Source organism: Salmo salar, chromosome ssa15, assembly GCF_905237065.1.
Source record: "Salmo salar chromosome ssa15, Ssal_v3.1, whole genome shotgun sequence".
Classification (NCBI taxonomy): domain Eukaryota; kingdom Metazoa; phylum Chordata; class Actinopteri; order Salmoniformes; family Salmonidae; genus Salmo; species Salmo salar.
Window position 1 is genome coordinate 94,858,401 of NC_059456.1, and position 16,126 is coordinate 94,874,526.

The 16,126-nt window shown below is 47.7% G+C and overlaps 1 protein-coding gene across 4 annotated transcripts in view; it reads left to right on the forward strand.

Annotated features, from left to right (window-relative positions):
* The window catches only part of LOC106572685 (rho guanine nucleotide exchange factor 25), a 106,096-nt gene that overhangs the window by 8,192 nt on the left and 81,778 nt on the right, over nt 1-16,126 (forward strand). The window lies entirely within an intron of this gene.

A 16,126-nucleotide genomic window follows, 5' to 3' on the forward strand; every position in this document is an offset into this window, starting at 1 on the left:
TGATATCTGTGTTGTTCTGGTTGATATCTGTGTTGTTCGGGTTGATATCTGTGTTGTTCGGGTTAATATATGTTTTGTTCTGGTTGATATATGTGTTGTTCTGGTTGATATCTGTGTTGTTCTGGTTGATATCTGTGTTGTTCGGGTTAATATATATTTTGTTCTGGTTGATATGTGTGTTGTTCTGGTTAATATCTGTGTTGTTCTGGTTGATATATGTGTTGTTCTGGTTGATATATGTGTTGTTCTGGTTGATATCTGTGTTGTTCTGGTTGATATATGTGTTGTTCTGGTTGATATCTGTGTTATTCTGGTTGATATATGTGTTGTTCTGGTTGATATATGTTTTGTTTTGGATGATATCTGTGTTGTTCTGGTTGATATCTGTGTTGTTCTGGTTGATATCTATGTTGTTCTGGTTGATATCTGTGTTGTTCTGGTTGATATCTGTGTTGTTCTGGTTGATATATGTGTTGTTCTGGTTGATATCTGTGTTGTTCTGGTTGATATCGGTGTTGTTCTGGTTGATATATGTGTTGTTCTGGTTGATATCTGTGTTGTTCTGGTTGATATCTGTGTTGTTCTGGTTGATATCTGTGTTGTTCTGGTTGATATCTGTGTTGTTCTGGTTGATATCTGTGTTGTTCTGGTTGATATATGTGTTGTTCTGGTTGATATCTGTGTTGTTCTGGTTGATATCTGTCATAGCTGGTCAGCAACATTAGCTGGCTACTGGGCTGCTGGCTACTGGGCTTCTGGCTACTGGGCTGTTGGCTACTGGGCTGCTGGCTACTGGGCTGCTGGCTACTGGGCTGTTGGGTACTGGGCTGCTGGCTACTGGGCTGTTGGGTACTGGGCTGCTGGCTACTGGGCTTCTGGCTACTGGGCTGTTGGGTACTGGGCTGCTGGCTACTGGGCTGCTGGCTACTGGGCTGTTGGGTACTGGGCTGCTGGCTACTGGGCTTCTGGCTACTGGGCTGTTGGGTACTGGGCTGTTGGCTACTGGGCTTCTGGCTACTGGGCTGCTGGCTACTGGGCTGCTGGCTACTGGGCTTCTGGCTACTGGGCTGTTGGGTACTGGGCTGTTGGCTACTTGGCTTCTGGCTACTGGGCTGCTGGCTACTGGGCTGCTGGCTACTGGGCTGTTGGGTACTGGGCTGCTGGCTACTGGGCTTCTGGCTACTGGGCTGCTGGCTACTGGGCTGCTGGCTACTGGGCTGTTGGCTACTGGGCTTCTGGCTACTGGGCTGTTGGGTACTGGGCTGCTGGCTACTGGGCTTCTGGCTACTGGGCTTCTGGCTACTGGGCTGCTGGCTACTGGGCTGCTGGCTACTGGGCTTCTGGCTACTGGGCTGTTGGGTACTGGGCTGTTGGCTACTGGGCTTCTGGCTACTGGGCTGCTGGCTACTGGGCTGTTGGCTACTGGGCTTCTGGCTACTGGGCTGCTGGCTACTGGGCTTCTGGCTTCTGGGCTGTTGGGTACTGGGCTGCTGGCTACTGGGCTGTTGGCTACTGGGCTTCTGGCTACTGGGCTTCTGGCTACTGGGCTGCTGGCTACTGGGCTGCTGGCTACTGGGCTTCTGGCTACTGGGCTGCTGGCTACTGGGCTGCTGGCTACTGGGCTGTTGGCTACTGGGCTGCTGGCTACTGGGCTGTTGGCTACTGGGCTGCTGGCTACTGGGCTGCTGGCTACTGGGCTGTTGGGTACTGGGCTGCTGGCTACTGGGCTTCTGGCTACTGGGCTGTTGGGTACTGGGCTGTTGGCTACTGGGCTTCTGGCTACTGGGCTGCTGGCTACTGGGCTGCTGGCTACTGGGCTTCTGGCTACTGGGCTGTTGGGTACTGGGCTGTTGGCTACTTGGCTTCTGGCTACTGGGCTGCTGGCTACTGGGCTGTTGGCTACTGGGCTTCTGGCTACTGGGCTGCTGGCTACTGGGCTTCTGGCTTCTGGGCTGTTGGGTACTGGGCTGCTGGCTACTGGGCTGTTGGCTACTGGGCTTCTGGCTACTGGGCTTCTGGCTACTGGGCTGCTGGCTACTGGGCTTCTGGCTACTGGGCTTCTGGCTACTGGGCTGCTGGCTACTGGGCTGCTGGCTACTGGGCGTCTGGCTACTGGGCTTCTGGCTACTGGGCTGCTGGCTACTGAGCTGCTGGCTACTGGGCTTCTGGTTTCTGGGCTGTTGGGTACTGGGCTGCTGGCTACTGGGCTGTTGGCTACTGGGCTTCTGGCTACTGGGCTTCTGGCTACTGGGCTGCTGGCTACAGGGCTGCTGGCTACAGGGCTGCTGGCTACTGGGCTTCTGGCTACTGGGCTGCTGGCTACTGGGCGTCTGGCTACTGGGCTTCTGGCTACTGGGCTGCTGGCTACTGGGCTGCTTGCTACTGGGCTTCTGGCTACTGGGCTGCAGGAGAATAAGAGTTTAACCCTGCGGAATGAGTTCATTTTAAATGGAAATTATTAAAGGCATGACAAGTCATGAAAGTGTTTGGCTGTTAGTTTGAGCCATATTTTATAATCTGATAGGAAGCATCTAACCTGGTGATGTTTTTAGTAGTTGGTCAAAACTGGGCAGGCCTGTAGCATTGTTGAAGTGGTTTGTTGTTTGGTGCCAGGCTAGCTCATCTTGGCCTCTGAGAAGACAGGAGTCTTAAGTCATGGAGTCTTTGAGCAACTGTAGCTCTGCTCCCTGCTTCTCCTAGCCTCTCCCTGAACCAACAATAGCCTCCTCCTCCCTACCCCAACCCCTAAAAACCTCCTACCCTACCCAACCCCTAAAAACCTCCTACCCTACCCCAACCCCTAAAAACCTCCTACCCTACCCTAACCCTTAAAAACCTCCTACCCCAACCCCTAAAACCTCCTACCCACCCCCTAAAACCTCCTACCCTACCACAACCCCTAAAACCTCCTACCCTACCCAACCCCTAAAAACCTCCTACCCTACCCCAACCCCTAAAACCTCCTACCCTACCCTAACCCCTAAAAACCTCCTACCCCAACCCCTAAAAACCTCCTACCCCACCCCCTAAAACCTCCTACCCTACCACAACCCCTAAAACCTCCTACCCTACCCAACCCCTAAAAACCTCCTACCCCAACCGCTAAAACATCCTACCCTACCAAAATCCCTAAAAACCTCCTACCCTACCCCAACCCCTAAAACCTACTACCCTAACCCAACCCCTAAAAACCTACTACCCCAACCCCTAAAAAAACTCCTACCCCAACCCCTAAAAACCTCCTACCCCAACCCCTAAAAACCTCCTACCCTACCACAACCCCTAAAACCTCCTACCCTACCTCAATGTCTCTGTGTGTGTGTGTGTGTGTGTGTGTGTGTGTGTGTGTGTGTGTGTGTGTGTGTGTGTGTGTGTGTGTGTGTGTGTGTGTGTGTGTGTGTGTGTGTGTGTGTGAGAAGGCTCACAGGTAATCTCAGCTAACAAGACAGTGCTGCCAGGGAGAGAGTGATATGGAGTGGGGGAGGAAAGAGATATAGAGTGGGAGAGAGAGATATGGGGTGGGGGAGGAGAGAAATTGAGTGAGGAGGAGAGATATGGAGCGGGGAGGAGAGATATGGAGTAGGGGAGGTGAGATATGGAGTGGGGGAGGAGAGAAATGGAGTGGGGGAGAGATATGGAGTGGGGGAGGAGAGATATGGAGTGGGTGTGAGAGAGATATGGAGCGGGGAGAAAGATATGGAGTGGGGGATAGTTATGGAGTGGGTGAGAGAGATAATGGGTTGTGGGGGAGAGAGATATGGAGTGGGGGAGAGATATGGAGTGGGGAGGAGAGATATGGAGTGGGGGAGAGAGATATGGAGTGGGGGAGATAGATATGTAGTGGGGAGGAGAGATATGGAGTGTGGGAGACAGATGTGGAATGGGGAGAGAGATATGGGGTGGGGGAGGAGAGATGTGGAGTGGGGGAGGAATGATTCATGGAGTGGGGGAGAGAGATATGGAGTGGGGGAGGAGATATATGGAGTGGGTGAGAGAGAGATATGGAGTGTGGGAGACAGATGTGGAATGGGGAGAGAGATGTGGGTGAGAGAGAGATATGGAGTGGGAGAGAGAGATATGGATTGGGGGAGGAGAGATATGGATTGGGGATGAGAGATATGGAGTGGGGAGGAGAGATATGGAGTGGGGGAGAGAGATATGGAGTGGGGGATAATTATGGAGTGGATGAGAGAGATATGGAGTGGGGGAGAGATATGGAGTGGGGGAGAGAGATATGGAGTGGGGAGGATAGATATGGAGTGTGGGAGACAGATGTGGAATGGGGAGAGAGATATGGAGTGGGGAGAGAGAGATATGGATTGGGGAGAGAGAGATATAGAGTGGGGGAGAGAGAGATATGGATTGGGGGAGGAGAGATATGGATTGGGGGAGGAGAGATATGGATTGGGGGAGGAGAGATATGGAGTGGGGGAGGAGAGATATGGAGTGGGGGAGGAGAGATATGGATTGGGGGAGAGAGATATGGGGCGGGGGAGAGAGATATGGAGTGGGGAGAGATATGGAGTGGGGGAGGAGAGATATGGAGTGGGGGAGAGAGATATGGAGTGGGGGAGGAGAGATATGAAGTGGGGGAGGCATGATTCATGGAGTGGGGGATAGAGATATGGGGCGGGGAGGAGAGATATGGATTGGGGAGGAGAGAGATATGGAGTGGGGAGGAGAGATATGGAGTGGGGGAGAGAGATATGGAGTGGGGAGGAGAGATATGGAGTGGGGGAGAGAGATATGGAGTGGGGAGGAGTGACATGGAGTGGTGGAGAGAGATATGGAGTGGGGAGGAGAGATATGGAGTGTGGGAGAGAGATATGGAGTGGGTGAGAGAGATATGGAGTGGGTGAGAGAGATATGGAGTGGGGAGGAGAGATATGGAGTGTGGGAGACAGATGTGGAATGGGGGAGAGAGATATGGAGTGGGGGAGAGAGATATGGAGTGGGTGAGAGAGATATGGAGTGTGGGAGACAGATGTGGAATGGGGAGAGAGATATGGAGTGGGGGAGAGAGATATGGAGTGGGTGAGAGAGATATGGAGTGGGGGAAAGAGAGATATGGATTGGGGGAGGAGAGATATGGATTGGGGGAGGAGAGATATGGAGTGGGGAGGAGAGATATGGAGTGGGGGAGGAGAGATATGGATTGGGGGAGAGAGATAAGGGGCGGGGAGGAGAGATAAGGAGTGGGGGAGAGAGATATGGAGTGGGGGAGAGATATGGAGTGGGGAGGAGAGATATGGAGTGTGGGAGACAGGTGTGGAATGGAGGAGAGAGATATGGGTGGGGGAGAGATATATGGAGTGGGGCAGAGAGATATGGGGTGGGGGAGGAGAGATATGAAGTGGGGGAGGAATGATTCATGGAGTGGGGTATAGAGATATGAGGCAGGGAGGAGAGAAATGGATTGGGGAGGAGAGAGATATGGAGTGGGGAGGAGAGATATGGAGTGGGGAGGAGAGATATGGAGTGGGGGAGAGAGATATGGAGTGGGGAGGAGAGATATGGAGTAGGGGAGAGAGATATGGAGTGGGGAGGAGTGACATGGATTGGTGGAGAGAGATATGGAGTGGGGAGGAGAGATATGGAGTGTGGGAGACAGATGTTTAATGGGGAGAGAGATATGGAGTGGGTGAGAGAGATATGGAGTGGGGGAGAGATATGGAGTGGGGAGGAGAGATATGGAGTGTGGGAGACAAATGTGGAATGGGGAGAGAGATATGGAGTGGGGGAGAGAGATATGGAGTCGGTGAGAGAGAGATATGGATTGGGGGAGGAGAGATATGGATTGGGGGAGGAGAGATATGGAGTGGGGGAGGAGAGATATGGAGTGGGGGAGGAGAGATATGGAGTGGGGGAGAGAGATATGGGGTGGGGGAGGAGAGATATGAAGTGGGGGAGGAATGATACATGGAGTGGGGGAGGAGAGATATGGAGTGGGGGAGGAGAGATATGGAGTGGTGAGAGAGAGATATGGATTGGGGAGGAGAGAGATATGGAGCGGGGAGGAGAGATATGGAGTGGGGGAGAGAGATATGGAGTGGGGAAGAGTGACATGGAGTGGTGGAGAGAGATATGGAGTGGGGAGGAGATATATGGAGTGTGGGAGACAGATGTTGAATGGGGGAGAGAGATATGGAGTGGGGGAGAGATATATGGAGTGGGGGAGAGAGATATGGAGCGGGGGAGAGAGATATGGAGTGGGGAGGAGAGATATGGATTGCGGAGGAGAGAGATATGGAGTGGGAGAGGAGAGATATGGAGTGGGGGAGGAGAGATATGGAGTGGTGAGAGAGAGATATGGATTGGGAGGAGAGAGATATGGAGTGGGGAGGAGAGATATGGATTGGGTGAGGAGAGAAATGGAGTGGGTGAGAGAGAGATATGGAGCGGGGGAGAGAGATATGGAGTGGGGGATAGTTATTGAGTGGGTGAGAGAGATATGGAGTGGGGGAGAGAAATGGAGTGGGGGAGGAGAGATATGGAGTGGGTGAGAGAGGTATATGGAGTGGGGGAGGAGAGATATGGAGTCGGGGAGGAATGATTCATGGAGTGGGGGATAGAGATTTGGAGTGGGTGAGAGAGAGATGGAGTGGGGGAGAGAGAGATTTAGAGTGGGGAGAGATATAGAGTGGGGAGGAGAGAGATATGGAGTGGGAGAGAGAGAGATATGGATTTGGGGGAGAGATATGGAGTGGGGGAGAGATATGGAGTGGGGGAGGAGAGATATGGAGTGGGGGAGAGAGAGATATGGAGTGGGAGAGAGAGATATATGGAGTGGGAGAGAGAGATATATGGAGTGGGGGAGGAGAGCTATGGAGTGGGGGAGAGAGATATGGAGTGGGGGAGGTGAGATATGGAGTGGGGGAGAGAGATATGGAGTGGGGAGGAGAGATATATGGAGTGGGGGAGGAGAGATATATGGAGTGGGGGAGAGAGAGAGATGGAGTGGGAGAGAGAGATGGAGTGGGAGTGAGAGAGATATGGAGTGGGGGAGGAGAGGTATATGGAGTGCGGGAGGAGAGGTATATGGAGTGGGGGTTAGAGGTATATGGAGTGGGGAGGAGAGGTATGTGGAGTGGGGGATGAGAGGTATGTGGAGTGGGGGTTAGAGGTATATGGAGTGGGGGAGGAGAGGTATGTGGAGTGGGGGTTAGAGGTATATGGAGTGGGGGAGGAGAGGTATGTGGAGTGGGGGTTAGAGGTATATGGAGTGGGGGACGAGAGGTATATGGAGTGAGGGTTAGAGGTATATGGAGTGGGGGAGGAGAGGTATGTGGATTGGGGGTTAGAGGTATATGGAGTGGGGGAGGAGAGGTATATGGAGTGAGGGTTAGAGGTATATGGAGTGGGGAGGAGAGGTATGTGGATTGGGGGTTAGAGGTATATGGAGTGGGGAGGAAAGGTATGTGGAGTGGGGGTTAGAGGTATATGGAGTGGGGGAGGAGAGGTATGTGGAGTGGGGGTTAGAGGTATATGGAGTGGGGGAGGAGAGGTATGTGGAGTGGGGGTTAGAGGTATATGGAGTGGGGGAGGAGAGGTATGTGGAGTGGGGGAGTAATCAAAGTCTAGAGAGGCAGGCACTGCTGTCAGCAGCAGAAAAGAGAAAGATAGTGAGGGGGGGAAATTATAGAGAACTAAGCTTCGCAGTTCGATTTTCTGACAATCATTTTCTATCGACTCCTACCTCTTCATCCGAATGGCTGCTTTGGTTGATGTGTTTATCACAACGTCCCGCCTCACCCACTCCCTCATCGCCCCCCAAGCTTTCACCTGCATCTGTTTTCTCTGCGCTTCTCTGTCTCCCCAGCGAGAGGGAGAGAGTGAGGAACAGAGAGCTGAGATGATGCCTGGGAGGCATAATGAAGGACTATCAGAGGGGTATACATCACACTCAATCACTCTCTCTCTCTGCAAAGGGCTAGGGTCCATGCTAGGGTCCATGCTAGGGTCCATGCCACACATGACGCGTGAGCGTATGTATGTGTGTGCATCCATGTCAATGTCATGTGATTGCATGTTTTCATGCATGCTTGTGTCTTTGAGAAAAGGAGATGCGAAACACTGTGAGAAGGGGAAAGAAGTCATTAATTCTAAGTTTACTGACTGTGTGTGTGTGTGTGTGTGTGTGTGTGTGTGTGTGTGTGTGTGTGTGTGTGTGTGTGTGTGTGTGTGTGTGTGTGTGTGTGTGTGTGTGTGTGTGTGTGTGTGTGTGTGTGTGTGTGTGTGTGTGTGAGAGAGAGAGAGAGAGACTGCCTAGGAACAATAACTAGAGTAACAATGATCACCAGGGTGGCACCCTCAGCAGCCCATCTGCTCTGTGTACACACAGTAACACACTGATCCAGCCACTGTTACATACTGGCTCTCTATACCACTATATACTGGCTCTCTATACCACTATATACTGGCTCTCTATACTACTATATACTGGCTCTCTATACTACTATATACTGGCTCTCTATACTACTATATACTGGCTCTCTACACTACTATATACTGGCTCTCTACACTACTAGAGAGAGAGAGAGAGAGAGAGAGAGACTGCCTAGGAACAATAACTAGAGTAACAATGATCACCAGGGTGGCACCCTCAGCAGCCCATCTTCTCTGTGTACACACAGTAACACACTGATCCAGCCACTGTTACATACTGGCTCTCTATACCACTATATACTGGCTCTCTATACCACTATATACTGGCTCTCTATACTACTATATACTGGCTCTCTATACTACTATATACTGGCTCTCTATACTACTATATACTGGCTCTCTACACTACTATATACTGGCTCTCTACACTACTAGAGAGAGAGAGAGAGAGAGAGAGACTGCCTAGGAACAATAACTAGAGTAACAATGATCACCAGGGTGGCACCCTCAGCAGCCCATCTTCTCTGTGTACACACAGTAACACACTGATCCAGCCACTGTTACATACTGGCTCTCTACACTACTGTATACTGGCTCTCTACACTACTATATACTGGCTCTCTACACTACTATATACTGGCTCTCTACACTACTAGAGAGAGAGAGAGAGAGAGAGAGAGACTGCCTAGGAACAATAACTAGAGTAACAATGATCACCAGGGTGGCACCCTCAGCAGCCCATCTGCTCTGTGTACACACAGTAACACACGGATCCAGCCACTGTTACATACTGGCTCTCTACACTACTGTATACTGGCTCTCTACACTACTTATATACTGGCTCTCTACACTACTTATATACTGGCTCTCTAAACTACTATATACTGGCTCTCTATACTACTATATACTGGCTCTCTATACTACTATATACTGGCTCTCTATACTACTATATACTGTCTCTCTATACTACTATATACTGTCTCTCTACACTACTATATACTGGCTCTCTATACTACTATATACTGGCTCTCTACACTACTATATACTGGCTCTCTACACTACTATATACTGGCTCTCTACACTACTATATACTGGCTCTCTATATCACTATATACTGGCTCTCTACACTACAATATACTGGCTCTCTATACTGGCTCTCTACACTACTATATACTGGCTCTCTACACTACTATATACTGGCTCTCTATACTACTATATACTGGCTCTCTACACTACTATATACTGGCTCTCTACACTACTATATACTGGCTCTCTACACTACTATATACTGGCTCTCTATACCACTATATACTGGCTCTCTACACTACAATATACTGGCTCTCTATACTGGCTCTCTACACTACTATATACTGGCTCTCTATACTACTATATACTGGCTCTCTATACTACTATATACTGGCTCTCTACACTATTATATACTGGCTCTCTACACTACTATATACTGGCTCTCTATACTACTATATACTGGCTATCTACACTACTATATACTGGCTCTCTATACTACTATATACTGGCTCTCTATACTACTATATACTGGCTCTCTACACTACTATATACTGGCTCTCTAAACTACTATATACTGGCTCTCTAAACTACTATATACTGGCTCTCTACACTACTAGAGAGAGAGAGAGAGAGAGAGAGAGAGAGAGAGAGAGAGAGAGAGAGAGAGAGACTGCCTAGGAACAATAACTAGAGTAACAATGATCACCAGGGTGGCACCCTCAGCAGCCCATCTGCTCTGTGTACACACAGTAACACACTGATCCAGCCACTGTTACATACTGGCTCTCTACACTACTGTATACTGGCTCTCTACACTACTATATACTGGCTCTCTACACTACTATATACTGGCTCTCTACACTACTATATACTGGCTCTCTACACTACTATATACTGGCTCTCTACACTACTATATACTGGCTCTCTACACTACTAGAGAGAGAGAGAGAGAGAGAGAGAGAGACTGCCTAGGAACAATAACTAGAGTAACAATGATCACCAGGGTGGCACCCTCAGCAGCCCATCTGCTCTGTGTACACACAGTAACACACGGATCCAGCCACTGTTACATACTGGCTCTCTACACTACTGTATACTGGCTCTCTACACTACTATATACTGGCTCTCTACACTACTATATACTGGCTCTCTACACTACTAGAGAGAGAGAGAGAGAGAGAGAGACTGCCTAGGAACAATAACTAGAGTAACAATGATCACCAGGGTGGCACCCTCAGCAGCCCATCTGCTCTGTGTACACACAGTAACACACTGATCCAGCCACTGTTACATACTGGCTCTCTACACTACTGTATACTGGCTCTCTACACTACTTATATACTGGCTCTCTACACTACTATATACTGGCTCTCTATACTACTATATACTGGCTCTCTACACTACTAGAGAGAGAGAGAGAGAGAGAGAGAGAGAGAGAGAGAGAGAGAGAGAGACTGCCTAGGAACAATAACTAGAGTAACAATGATCACCAGGGTGGCACCCTCAGCAGCCCATCTGCTCTGTGTACACACAGTAACACACTGATCCAGCCACTGTTACATACTGGCTCTCTACACTACTGTATACTGGCTCTCTACACTACTTATATACTGGCTCTCTACACTACTATATACTGGCTCTCTACACTACTTATATACTGGCTCTCTACACTACTATATACTGGCTCTCTATACTACTATATACTGGCTCTCTACACTACTATATACTGGCTCTCTACACTACTAGAGAGAGAGAGAGAGAGAGAGAGAGAGAGAGAGAGAGAGAGAGAGAGAGAGACTGCCTAGGAACAATAACTAGAGTAACAATGATCACCAGGGTGGCACCCTCAGCAGCCCATCTGCTCTGTGTACACACAGTAACACACTGATCCAGCCACTGTTACATACTGGCTCTCTATACCACTATATACTGGCTCTCTATACCACTATATACTGGCTCTCTATACTACTATATACTGGCTCTCTACACTACTATATACTGGCTCTCTATACTACTATATACTGGCTCTCTACACTACTGTATACTGGCTCTCTACACTACTATATACTGGCTCTCTACACTACTATATACTGGCTCTCTACACTACTAGAGAGAGAGAGAGAGACTGCCTAGGAACAATAACTAGAGTAACAATGATCACCAGGGTGGCACCCTCAGCAGCCCATCTGCTCTGTGTACACACAGTAACACACTGATCCAGCCACTGTTACATACTGGCTCTCTACACTACTGTATACTGGCTCTCTACACTACTATATACTGGCTCTCTACACTACTATATACTGGCTCTCTACACTACTAGAGAGAGAGAGAGAGAGAGAGAGAGAGAGACTGCCTAGGAACAATAACTAGAGTAACAATGATCACCAGGGTGGCACCCTCAGCAGCCCATCTGCTCTGTGTACACACAGTAACACACTGATCCAGCCACTGTTACATACTGGCTCTCTACACTACTGTATACTGGCTCTCTACACTACTGTATACTGGCTCTCTACACTACTATATACTGGCTCTCTACACTACTATATACTGGCTCTCTACACTACTAGAGAGAGAGAGAGAGAGAGAGAGAGACTGCCTAGGAACAATAACTAGAGTAACAATGATCACCAGGGTGGCACCCTCAGCAGCCCATCTGCTCTGTGTACACACAGTAACACACTGATCCAGCCACTGTTACATACTGGCTCTCTACACTACTGTATACTGGCTCTCTACACTACTATATACTGGCTCTCTATACTACTATATACTGGCTCTCTACACTACTATATACTGGCTCTCTATACTACTATATACTGGCTCTCTACACTACTATATACTGGCACTCTATACTACTATATACTGGCTCTCTACACTATTATATACTGGCTCTCTACACTACTGTATACTGGCTCTCTACACTACTATATACTGGCTCTCTACACTACTATATACTGTCTCTCTACACTACTAGAGAGAGAGAGAGAGAGAGAGAGAGAGAGAGAGAGAGAGAGAGAGAGAGAGAGAGAGAGAGAGAGAGAGAGAGAGAGAGAGAGAGAGAGAGAGAGAGAGACTGCCTAGGAACAATAACTAGAGTAACAATGATCACCAGGGTGGCACCCTCAGCAGCCCATCTGCTCTGTGTACACACAGTAACACACTGATCCAGCCACTGTTACATACTGGCTCTCTACACTACTGTATACTGGCTCTCTACACTACTATATACTGGCTCTCTACACTACTATATACTGGCTCTCTACACTACTAGAGAGAGAGAGAGAGAGAGAGACTGCCTAGGAACAATAACTAGAGTAACAATGATCACCAGGGTGGCACCCTCAGCAGCCCATCTGCTCTGTGTACACACAGTAACACACTGATCCAGCCACTGTTACATAATGGCTCTCTATACCACTATATACTGGCTCTCTATACCACTATATACTGGCTCTCTATACTACTATATACTGGCTCTCTATACTACTATATACTGGCTCTCTATACTACTATATACTGGCTCTCTATACTACTATATACTGTCTCTCTATACTACTATATACTGTCTCTCTACACTACTATATACTGGCTCTCTATACTACTATATACTGGCTCTCTACACTACTATATACTGGCTCTCTACACTACTATATACTGGCTCTCTACACTACTATATACTGGCTCTCTACACTACTATATACTGGCTCTCTATACCACTATATACTGGCTCTCTACACTACAATATACTGGCTCTCTATACTGGCTCTCTACACTACTATATACTGGCTCTCTATACTACTATATACTGGCTCTCTATACTACTATATACTGGCTCTCTACACTATTATATACTGGCTCTCTACACTACTATATACTGGCTCTCTATACTACTATATACTGGCTCTCTACACTACTATATACTGGCTCTCTATACTACTATATACTGGCTCTCTATACTACTATATACTGGCTCTCTACACTACTATATACTGGCTCTCTAAACTACTATATACTGGCTCTCTACACTACTATATACTGGCTCTCTACACTACTAGAGAGAGAGAGAGAGAGAGAGAGAGAGAGAGAGAGAGAGAGAGAGAGAGAGAGAGAGACTGCCTAGGAACAATAACTAGAGTAACAATGATCACCAGGGTGGCACCCTCAGCAGCCCATCTTCTCTGTGTACACACAGTAACACACGGATCCAGCCACTGTTACATACTGGCTCTCTACACTACTGTATACTGGCTCTCTACACTACTATATACTGGCTCTCTACACTACTTATATACTGGCTCTCTACACTACTATATACTGGCTCTCTATACTACTATATACTGGCTCTCTACACTACTATATACTGGCTCTCTACACTACTAGAGAGAGAGAGAGAGAGAGAGAGAGAGAGAGAGAGAGAGAGAGAGAGAACTGCCTAGGAACAATAACTAGAGTAACAATGATCACCAGGGTGGCACCCTCAGCAGCCCATCTGCTCTGTGTACACACAGTAACACACTGATCCAGCCACTGTTACATACTGGCTCTCTATACCACTATATACTGGCTCTCTATACCACTATATACTGGCTCTCTATACTACTATATACTGGCTCTCTATACTACTATATACTGGCTCTCTATACTACTATATACTGGCTCTCTATACTACTATATACTGTCTCTCTACACTACTATATACTGGCTCTCTATACTACTATATACTGGCTCTCTACACTACTATATACTGGCTCTCTACACTACTATATACTGGCTCTCTACACTACTATATACTGGCTCTCTATACCACTATATACTGGCTCTCTACACTACAATATACTGGCTCTCTATACTGGCTCTCTACACTACTATATACTGGCTCTCTATACTACTATATACTGGCTCTCTATACTACTATATACTGGCTCTCTACACTATTATATACTGGCTCTCTACACTACTATATACTGGCTCTCTATACTACTATATACTGGCTATCTACACTACTATATACTGGCTCTCTATACTACTATATACTGGCTCTCTATACTACTATATACTGGCTCTCTACACTACTATATACTGGCTCTCTAAACTACTATATACTGGCTCTCTACACTACTATATACTGGCTCTCTACACTACTAGAGAGAGAGAGAGAGAGAGAGAGAGAGAGAGAGAGAGAGAGAGAGAGAGAGAGAGAGAGAGAGAGAGAGAGAGAGAGAGAGAGAGAGAGAGAGAGAGAGAGAGACTGCCTAGGAACAATAACTAGAGTAACAATGATCACCAGGGTGGCACCCTCAGCAGCCCATCTTCTCTGTGTACACACAGTAACACACTGATCCAGCCACTGTTACATACTGGCTCTCTATACCACTATATACTGGCTCTCTATACCACTATATACTGGCTCTCTATACTACTATATACTGGCTCTCTACACTACTATATACTGGCTCTCTATACTACTATATACTGGCTCTCTACACTACTATATACTGGCTCTCTACACTACTATATACTGGCTCTCTATACTACTATATACTGGCTCTCTACACTACTTATATACTGGCTCTCTACACTACTATATACTGGCTCTCTATACTACTATATACTGGCTCTCTACACTACTATATACTGGCTCTCTACACTACTAGAGAGAGAGAGAGAGAGAGAGAGAGAGAGAGAGAGAGAGAGAGAGAGAGAGAGAGAGAGAGAGAGACTGCCTAGGAACAATAACTAGAGTAACAATGATCACCAGGGTGGCACCCTCAGCAGCCCATCTGCTCTGTGTACACACAGTAACACACTGATCCAGCCACTGTTACATACTGGCTCTCTACACTACTGTATACTGGCTCTCTACACTACTATATACTGGCTCTCTACACTACTATATACTGGCTCTCTACACTACTATATACTGGCTCTCTACACTACTATATACTGGCTCTCTACACTACTATATACTGGCTCTCTACACTACTAGAGAGAGAGAGAGAGAGAGAGAGAGAGAGACTGCCTAGGAACAATAACTAGAGTAACAATGATCACCAGGGTGGCACCCTCAGCAGCCCATCTGCTCTGTGTACACACAGTAACACACGGATCCAGCCACTGTTACATACTGGCTCTCTACACTACTGTATACTGGCTCTCTACACTACTATATACTGGCTCTCTACACTACTATATACTGGCTCTCTACACTACTAGAGAGAGAGAGAGAGAGAGAGAGACTGCCTAGGAACAATAACTAGAGTAACAATGATCACCAGGGTGGCACCCTCAGCAGCCCATCTGCTCTGTGTACACACAGTAACACACTGATCCAGCCACTGTTACATACTGGCTCTCTACACTACTGTATACTGGCTCTCTACACTACTATATACTGGCTCTCTACACTACTATATACTGGCTCTCTATACTACTATATACTGGCTCTCTATACTACTATATACTGGCTCTCTATACTACTATATACTGTCTCTCTATACTACTATATACTGTCTCTCTACACTACTATATACTGGCTCTCTATACTACTATATACTGGCTCTCTACACTACTATATACTGGCTCTCTACACTACTATATACTGGCTCTCTACACTACTATATACTGGCTCTCTATACCACTATATACTGGCTCTCTACACTACAATATACTGGCTCTCTATACTGGCTCTCTACACTACTATATACTGGCT